At 40.2% G+C, this 10,453-nt stretch overlaps 1 protein-coding gene across 6 annotated transcripts in view; it reads right to left on the reverse strand.

Moving 5' to 3' along the window:
- pak4 (p21 protein (Cdc42/Rac)-activated kinase 4) overlaps positions 1 to 10,453 on the reverse strand; it is a 52,561-nt gene that overhangs the window by 31,916 nt on the left and 10,192 nt on the right. For 2 of the 6 annotated variants that reach the window (XM_082503881.1, XM_082503884.1), the window contains exon 1: positions 4,718 to 5,174. The exons of 3 other annotated variants lie outside the window; for them this stretch is intronic. The gene's annotated coding sequence lies outside the window, so the exon portion shown is untranslated. Of the gene's footprint in view, positions 1 to 4,717; positions 5,175 to 10,130; positions 10,452 to 10,453 lie in introns of those variants that run through there. One more of the 6 variants, XM_082503882.1, reaches the window with a different exon arrangement.

Consider the following 10,453-nt stretch of genomic DNA (forward strand, 5'->3'; position numbering starts at 1 on the left):
GAACTTCAACCAGAGGTTAACGTAACTAAGTGACTGAATGCTCTGCATAATTTAGCAGCCAAGCGGGGTTTTTTTGCAGAAGTGAGTAAAAGTTTTAACTGAGCTTAGTTTGAAAAGCAATTTCATTGTATGCAAGTAAAATCTGCCTAACAAGCTTTTCGATATAACGATATATATCGGATGACGATATAAAAACATCTATCGTTTCATTTTACGCTATCGTTTGTTTCGTGGCGTTGCAAAATAAACGTTTACGGCAATATTTTTTCATCGTTTTGATGGTCACTGTAGTGGCTATTTTAATTTCTTAAAGTTCTCTCTTTCTTTTATATTTAATATAACCACACTACTGACAGACAAGCGCCTGTTTTTATGCGTTGTCGTTAGCAACAACGACGGTAAAACCATCGCGTGTCCGCTGGTTTAGTTTACACATAAACCTTTCACAATAAAGTTCAAGATCCTTTTGAGACTTTTCAAAATAAACTGAATCACGTGAAAGAGTATGAAGGGTGTTTACAGATGAGAAGCCAAAAAGAGCCCCAGGTGCTAAAAAAATAAACCATACACTCAAACGTTGGAACAGGCTTTTCCCCGCAGCACGCCGTGTAATAAATACTCACAAAGAAAACGGCATGTATCGTTTCATGCATCAGTTAAAACATTCGACTCCAGCTACACGACGCCCAGCTGGAAACACTTCACGCAAGTGGAGCTGCCCGAGATTCACAGAATTTACAGAAAATGTTACATTTTTGTGATTTATATCGTTATCGATGTCTTATATCGGGATATGAGATTTTGGTCAAATCGCACAGCCCTATTGGATCAGAGATCTGAATCACTCCAAAACAATCTCACATGTGCAAATGGATTAAATAAACTGGACAACTAACATCTAGGCAGCACATGGTGCGGTCATAAATATTTGTCCACCACCACAGTTGACTTTAAAACAAAGTCCAGACTTTCTGCATCAACTGTTTAGGAATTACACAGGCCCAGTATTTCTGGACCTGACTGTGGCTGGCACAGCTGGGCTGGACAGGAAGTGTCCTGCTTGGTTGAGCTCTTGATTGTTTGGTTGTCACAAATAGGCAAAATGGGACAGGACTGCACTGCATCACCCCCTCAAACATCTATAATTTGTCCTCTCTGAGCAAAACAAGCACATCCCTCCCTAAACACAACAATCAGTGTAGTTACAGCTCCCCTGTATTTTCCCCTCCCTCCTACTGCAAACAAAAAAAAAAAATCCATCTCTCACCATCCTCTCGCCCCACCACCCGCCATTTAGCTCTCAATCTGCTCCCAAAATTCCCTTCAATATCTCCATCTCCCTGTTCTCCTTTTCCCTTTAAGCGTTTTCCATCTCCTCCCCCTCCTTAATTTAACCTCCTCTGCTGTATGCCTGGCTGAACCGTGAGAAAGCCTGTCTGGTCAGTGGGGCAGAGCCGGGCTGATGAGCTCTGGACGAAGCTGCTGTCCTCCGGCCTGTTTCACGTATTGTACATTATGGGTGGTCTGCACTCTGAGAGACATCGAGAGGCGGTGTAATGACGGGGACCGCACTATGAAAGGCTGCTTCTGAACTGGCACCAGATCCAAATATACAGTACACAGAGGGATTTGTTAGGAATGATCCCTCTGATTGTACTGCAGACATACGTTTGATGTGGCTCTATTTAACTTACAAATGTCTCTCTTCTTCTCTCTTTCTATAAACAGCATCAGTTGGCTAAATGGCAGTCACAGTCCATTTATGATGGAGCAGTATGAAAAGCCTGATTTTTCAGTGGTTATTTAAGATAAAGCAAAATCTTAAATAGCACCTGAAACAGATTTTGGGTTCAAGTCTTCCTGATCAAAGGAAAATCACAAGGACTTTGATTTTTAAGAAGTTACTGAGTATAAAATGCATTTCTTTTCATCATAAATAACACAGAAATGTCTATTTTCCTTTTAAATCAGGTAGCAGCGACTCTTTGCCTATATGTGAAACATTCGTACCATTTTCAGTTGGAAAGATACTATAAAGTTAATTTTTATTAGTATTATTCTTTTCCCCTCTAAATTTAACTAAAGCTATCAACAGGGTGTGAAGAAACAGCCACTATGACTTGAGGAGATATCAAGAACAGATATCAAGTACAACCACGCACTAGCACTTTGCTGCACTTTGATGCAATACCAATTTGCACCACAAGATAGTGAAACAAGGTAATGCCATCATTATTTAAGCAGTCAAATCATTAACACATCATTCTATTTAAGAAAATGCAAAGCCTCCCTGAGATGAAAACAGAAGTATAAAAAAAAAAAAAAAGCAACAACCCAGCAACACATATCTGGAAACATCACCAGAACTACAGGTAAAACACTGCCACCCGCCAGTGAATGTTATATTTTATTGGCATAATTAGTTAAGGACACCTGCTCTGCATGCATTACAGTTTTTTCCCCTCCAAGCTAATTGTTTTTCTCCATTCAGGCATACCTCACATAGCTAACTTTCTAAGGATGCACTTACAGCACTCAGGTGTTGATAAACTTCAGAAAGTCAAACTATATCTTTAAGGCAGCGTTATAAATTAGACTATTATGCCAAGTAGCACAGATGTTCATCACCCCATGTAGTAACTTGTTAGTCAGTGACCTTCCTGCAAAGAAACCAGTATTGTCATTTTCACCAACTAAAGACTAATATCTATTTTCATTAATAAAACACTTAAAAATAAGCAGAAATTCAGATATAATGATGTATAACAATGTCACAATCTCGCTGGCTTTATCAAAGAAGGAAAAAGTGCCGCAGTTAATAAATTCTGAAAATATGAAAGTTACATTTGCAAGTAAGACCATTCAGTTTTGCTAATGTGGAGTAAAAAAGTCCCTCAATCTATAACAAAAAACCCCTCAAACAAAAAAAAACTTACAAATAATTAGATACCAGATCAGTTCTGTACATTTTTATTTGGTTTTCACAAGTTTGAAGGCCCCTTCAAATATTGCTGACCTATCTTAAAGCTGTTGGACCGTGGGAATATGTTTAATTAAAGCACAGGAACTCTCATGTTTACATGAAGCCACAATGACTGATAAACGCTTTAAATTTAACAGCCAGGCACATTTTCTAGGGCTGAGGTATTAAATTATCTCTAAATGATACCTGGTAACCTGCCAATGCAAATGGTGGAGTACAGAGTTGCCAGGCAAGAACAAAAAACTCACCCGAATGTTTGTCAGGCGGTAATTTCTCACGCCTTGTATCACCAAAGCTGAATACACAGGTAACAACTCTGGAGTGAGATGGAAAACAGAGGGGGGTTTAAAGAGTGAAGCACCAGAAAGCGAACTGCAGGGTTCTGATTACCTCTGCTATTTGCTGGTAGTTGTCACTGTTGTTGTGGTGTGCTTTCATTAGCTTTCTTCTGCAGAATCAGGGCTGATAACTAATAGCCTGTACTCTCACTACTGCACACACACACGCACACAGATAGAGAGAGGACAGTACTTCTCTGCCAAAGTTTCTCAGATTTACAAATGCAGTGCAGAGACACAGCACACTCTGTGACCTTGGAGCTCCTGACTGCTCTCACAGCGTCAGTCTGTTCATAACACGGAGTTTATATACGACAGTCTAAACTTCAGCATCACCGCAGGGGCCAACAGAGGTGTTGAACATGCACCTATTATTGTAGCACTTTTTGCCCTCCAGAAAGCAGAATAAGTGGCTGAAATGCACAAAACTCCATACAACCCTGAGACCATGACTGAAACAGGTTAATACAACTATTATTAAGGCTTTTCATGCTTCTCTTTCAGAGAAGTAAGATCAGGCTCTGAGTCCTGGACAAATTTTAAAAAGAAAGAAAGAAAATAAATAAATTATAATTCCAGTTGAAAAATGCACAGGCAGCTGGGTTACCTTTCTCACCAGAAATCCCGCACTTCCCTGATATTTTTGGCTATGTGATAGAGAAAGAAGCATTTTAAACTTAAATATAAACCCCACTTGAAAAAAAGCCTTAAAAATCACAGTCCCACTGAGCTTCCTGCAGTGGAAGGCCTAAATGGTTTACATGTGGGAAAAACTGCTTATCCTGAACCTTCAACCTAAATTTTATTACAGTTACAGTTTTATTACTCATTATTTTACCCCTTGTGAAGGAGCCTAATATTTTTTTTTTAAATAAAAATAAAACAGTGCTAAAATTATACTTGCACCTCACGTTTTGTGTTCAGGTCCCGCTAAACCAAGCTTCCTCACAACTCTTACCACAAACACAGGTTCACAATGAATCGCCATCCTCCCCCTCTTATCTCCATGTGTCACCAACACTTGTGCAGAGAAAGACACATGAGTGGGACAGCGGGGTCCAGCAGCTGTCCTGACAGCCGCAAACATGAGCGGTGAGCAACAGGTTTGAATGGGAGCAGCGGGTGGTGTGTGTGTGTGTGGGGGGGGGGGGAATCATCCCTTGCTGCTTGCTTTCTCACTGCCCCCCTCCCCTCCTCACTAGGCAAACAATAAAGTTATTATGCTTTTTTCCTGACTCACAGTTAATCCACGCGGGGAGATTTCAACAACAGAGTTTCGTTGTTCGGATTAACTTTCCAGCGCAAACAACCCAGCGAGGAGCTGCGCGCTTATTCAGTGGCTTTCCACGCGATAAACGTAAAATTTCACACGCCGTTCATAGCGGAGGATACTCACTTTAAAGCACAGGTACTCCGTTTATCCAGCAGGAAACACTATCCACCTGATCTCATGTCGGAAACGCAGCGGAGGACGAAGGGAAAGCACACGGAGAGGATCCCTGCAGCAGCCGCAAAGTTACTTCCGCGGAGAAATCCAGCTCAGCTCCGCGGAGCGCCTCTGTGTCTTTACTTAAAGACACAGCGAAGTGGACACGAGTGAAGACACTCAGCGCCAGCGTGAAAACACAGACAAACACAGGAACGCTGTAGCTCCCGGCCGTAAAAACTCAAAATGCGTCGCAAACCCGGCCCAGTATCATGACGTCACGGGGAGAGAGACGGAGAGAGGGAGGGCGAGATTAGCACGGGTAAGCTCGAATCTATTCACAACTTTATGTCCTGCCTGCTTTTAAATAAAAGCTGTTAATGTCCCTTTTTTCTTCCACTCCCACGCTTTCCTTCCTGTCACACACACGGAATCTGCTGTCACAGGTGTTGTTACCTGAGTTGTCACGTGATGCAGAAGCCCTGTCATTCAAGGAACCCTGAACTGAAACATCGAGGATTTTTTTTCCAACTTTAAGTATTTTGTTTTTTACCCATAAACACTTCAAAGTTTAATCTGTAACAAATATCTTCTTTTGTCCACCTTTATTGTTCATCATTTAAAATACCAACAGTTTCAAATAGTAAACTATGTGGTATTTATTAGTGAAACCATAGATTAAATGTTGGTAATTGGTTTGCCTTTATTACTGGATTCCTTTAACCGCAGTCATACCGGTTAGAGCTGAAACTGGGCAAGTGCTGTCATAATCAGAGTGACATCATGTGACAGCACAGGTAACGATATGCCTGTGGCGGGAGATTCCTGAAGTGTGACAGAAAGGATGACAGGATTTCTATTGAGGATACTTTGTGTGCCATATCTTTATGCTAAGGACCTGTAAAATCACAAATCATTGGTCAGTGAGTATTACCTGCTTTTGCCAGCCTTTCTGAGTATAATGGATTAAAATGAACTACTGTTTGGCTCCATAAAATCAAATCATAAAACCCCCTAACAGTTAATGGGACGAAGAAGAGCTGGAATCAAGTTACAGTAACATAATTTGAAGACCTTATCATGAAGTTCTACAATTTCACTTACTTTTCTCCAGGCCCTCTCCTTTCTCATCCTCTCTATTTAAAAGTGAGGTTGAACTACACAGCTCCATCTTCCCACAAAAGTGGTTCAAAAAGAATCAAAATGAAGTAAAATATTCAAAGCTGAACTATACTTGTGAAAAAAAAGGAAACGTTTAAATCTCAGATTGGATTTGATGAATGAACTATTCAATTAAAAAAAAAAACAGCCACCAAGAAACCAAAATCATCAATCCTTTTGGTGGGATTTTGAGTCCAGCCCTCAGGGTTAAAATTGTTCAAGTGTTCCTTTAACTGTTTTTTAGCATTATATTTTTAACTCAGGCAAACAGATTCGCCCATGTTCACATCACATGAAGCTGAAGTCCACCTCAGTCTGCCTCATTGCAAAGCTACTGTGTGCAGATGTGCTGTGTGAAAACTTGGCCTTGTGTTTGGTGTCAACACAACATACAGTCACAACTAATCTGTTTATTTACTCAACTAATCAATAAGGTATTAGTTGTGTTTATTGTAAATCTATAGTTTGAATGATGTTTGAGCCCTAAAATGGATTCATTTACTCTGAAATACCAAGTAAAGTTAAAACAAAGGATGAATGATGAGCTATTTCCTGGCTGAAACATTTTTAGGTCTTTCTGTTGTTGTTTGTTGTCACATGACAATATGAGTCACTCTGGCATGGCAGGACCTGCCAGTACGGCTCAAATTAGTGCTGTCCAGCCTGCTATGAAATACCACGTCTGCCTGCTAATGTCAACAGAACCATCAACACATGGAGGACTCGCGGAGGCCGAGTATGTCAAGACTACATGATGAAACACATTATCTTAGACTCAAAAATCTTGCCAATGTATTGTGTTAACATCGCTGCTTAAAAACACGTTTAAAAGCTGCTCATAGAAAAATTGTGATATGGTTGCTTAGTTTCAAAAGAGGGAAATAAACAGATTTCAGGGCGAGAACACAAATGGGCAAATCTTTGACATTGAAAGAGTAAAAAGATAAAGACAAGTTTGTCATGAACACTGAGAGGCCCACCTCATTGTTTATCATGTTATTTCTTTTATGTATATGTTTTTGGAGTTTCTAGTCACAACTACTCTACAGGTTTATGCCCTTGACAGGTACACAGTTTACTTTTTTAAACAGTTTTTTCCTCCATGACTTCACAATGTAACTCTAATTTAGATAGTTTGGAAGTAGATTATTTTGTGCATTCTGTAGTATCAGTGCAGAGCTAAGAACAATTAAATCATAAAATTATAAGGTGTGTAGTTTAATAAATACTCGATTGCCAAAAGGTTGATTCCGTTGATCTGGACGCAGCATGTTCAGTGGGAGAAACGCTTCGTCACTCATCCAAGTGACTTCTTCAGTCTCAGCTGACTGCAGGTTTCCCCAGTCTTATAAACAGTACATTTGCACAGTAACTGAAACTAGCCCACTGAAGGAACAACGGGCTGTGAGGTCAGTTCCTTGATCATTAACATGCAAATTGTCATGACCATTGATCAACAACCACTGATCACAGGGAAACCTGCAGTCAGCTGAGACTGAAGAAGTCACTTGGATGAGTGACGAAGCGTTTCTCCCACTGAACACACTATGTCCAGATCAACACAATCAACCTTTTGGGATTTACTTACCTGGATGATTTAGCATGCATCAAGACAATAGTCCGTTGGCTGGTTCATAATAATATGACCCATTTATCCATCAGAATACAAGATCAGTTTATATCAGGAGTTTCTCAGAGTGCTGTGAAGCCAACGCTTTATCAGCTTTCCAACAGACTACAAAGTGTCAGCCTCCATAAGGATAAGGCACATTCCTCAGAGAGTAAAAATACAGCAGGAACTAGTCCACTCAACGTATCAGATCCAGGAACATACAAACCTGCCAATCCCGACGGCAACTTCAAACAAAGCATGCAGTGTGGCAGCCAATGAGGGCTGACTTCCAGAGGCAGGTTGTGGAATGTGGAAAGGTCAATGATAAAGAGAGAGCGCTACATGGAGCACACCAGCTAGCTCCCAGCACACACACACTGTGAACACGAGCTAGTTTGGCTGTGAACTCACCTGAAGGACCTTTGCTCATTAAGCACATACTGACAAATGCAGAAGTACTGAGGTTTATGGAAGCTTAGTTTAGGAAAATTTAACCTCGTTCCAACGTCATGAAAATTTTTCATTAAGACCACCAGATAAAAAAAAGAAAAGAAAAAATGAATCCAGGATCCTTCTGGATTCAGAAGGATAGCTGGATCGGGATTAGTCTGTGGTATTTTCTTTTTAACATTAAGATGATCTCTATTCACATCTCATCTGCATTTGTGAAGATATGACACAAAATGTCCAATTTAGCCTCATCTCATCGTGGTGAAGAAGACTAAAAAATTCCGGAATCCCGATCAACTATGAAACTTAATCCAGTTCAGCCAAGACCCTCCAAGCAAAAAACACTAATCCAAACCTTTTGAGTAATCCTAATAAACAACCAACCACACTTATCATCACCAATCAATATTAGATTATTTTTTCACTAGTTATGTTGACATTTTATTTACTTATGCATTATTACTATTATTTTATTAGTATTATTTTTTGTTTATCGAATTATCAGAAATAACAGAAAAATTAAATGAATGATGTAAATTAAGTTAACGACTTATTGCCTTTACTGCACCAATCATGCTCATGTTTGTAGTCGTCCCCCAACAGGTCAATCCTGATTATGTACCAGCTGCCTAAAACTTTGTTGCGGAGGGCCTTACACTAACTCTTCTCCCCAATTGCAGCAGGACGTGACAAAGAGCCTGCAGGGTTGAACCACGCTGCAAACTCCTGAGAGCCCAAACTATCGAGCACCTGCAGTACAGACAGCACTGATGTTTGTTGACTTAAGCTGCAGGACTAGCTGAGAGATAAGAGATCGCCACACACAAAAACACTGCTTACTAACAACTAGTCTGACAACCTGGAGTGGCTTCTTAAGTTTTTTAAGAACGTTGTGTTTTTCTTTGAGACTCAGCAAGCACGATAGTTCTGCTTCAACTACTCTCATCATAATTTGCTACAGTCCTATCAACAAAAGCGTTGTTTCAGTGTTAGAGCTGTGTTAAACATTGAGGTATAGTGTAAAGCATGTGACTCAGAACAGCACCATCATTACATAATGACGACATGTTGTGGAAAACAGAGGCAATGAGATGATGGTGTGCTGAAGAAGCCAAACTTCATGCCAGTCTGCTCTTTCTTTAGCGAGGCCGGCTTTCATCTAGAGCTGGGCGATATGAGATTTTTTCATATCACGATATGTTTTTTTCATTTCAGGCGATAACGATATCTATCACGATATAAGCCAAATAACTATATTTGTAAGATTTAAATGTGCCGTTGCTCACAAGTAAAATGTGAAATAATCAGCAGCTTGTTTTTAAATATTTATTTCCCATAATAAGTTCAACAGGGTAGATGTACTTAAGGAACATGAGACTTTTTCAGCTAAATAAAGGCAAATATTGCAAACTACACAAAAGGCAGCCGCTAAAGCGTTTAAGTTTCAAAATAGAACAAATGAAACAGACTAAATTGTCAATTCCACTTAGAAACAAAATATTAATTCTAAAAATAAATCTTAGTTTGTTTTACAGAAGAACAGACAAAACTGACTAATTTTTGTCAATATCAAATAAACTGAGAACTAAAAGGAAATTCTCAATCTCTCCTTGTTGTATAGCTGAGCTTTTCAAACAGTTTTAACAGTTACTTTAGTCTGACAAAAGCCGAATGATGAATTAGCGCTTCCAGTCAGAGACTGAGGCTACGTCCACACGTACACGGGTATTTTTGAAAACGGAGATTTTCCGTTTTCGTTTTGAAAAATAATCCCGTCCACACATAAAGGCAGAAATGAAGGAAAACGCTGCTATGAACATGCCAAAGCAGCAGGTGGCGCTAGATTCCTAACCGTGCAGAAATGTTGGCCAATCAGAAGTCTAGAAGCCTCGGTGGGAAAAAGTAAACAAAGCTGCGGCATAGAAGCAGAACAGAGTCGTATGTGTGGAGGGACAGTAACTGTGTGTATATGTAAGCATTTAAACACTGCAGAGAGTAGAATTAACAGTAACAGTATTGTAGAAATTCATTTCACCGAAACAATAACGTGGCGCACAGTGTGACGCATGCACCAGTTTATTGTATTTCCAGACTTGCTTTCGGCACAATTTACAGTGCGCGCTACTCTATTTTTTGTCAGACTTGAAATAGCCGAAATACCTTCACACTACGGAACTTCTATGGCTCTTCCGTTCGACAATCTCTCCGGCGTTGGAACCATCATCTGTTTTCTCTTCGGTCACGCTCGGTTGATTTTTCTAGTCGGCACACTCATTTCCTCCATTATGCGCTGGCTCCATTACCCGCTGGCTGCTTCCCAAACAAACACACGTGCGGCTTGGCACTTGTGCTGTAGGTAACAAGTCACGCGACGTGACGCTGCGGCTGTGATTGGTTCGGCTCTGCGCTACTGAATTTGGATCGGCTGACCTTTTTTTTTTTTTTTTTAAGAGGACAAGAGCGGCGAGGTCTATCGCGATAGC

This window comes from Aulonocara stuartgranti (assembly GCF_965226115.1).
Source record: "Aulonocara stuartgranti genome assembly, chromosome: 14".
NCBI lineage: Eukaryota > Metazoa > Chordata > Actinopteri > Cichliformes > Cichlidae > Aulonocara > Aulonocara stuartgranti.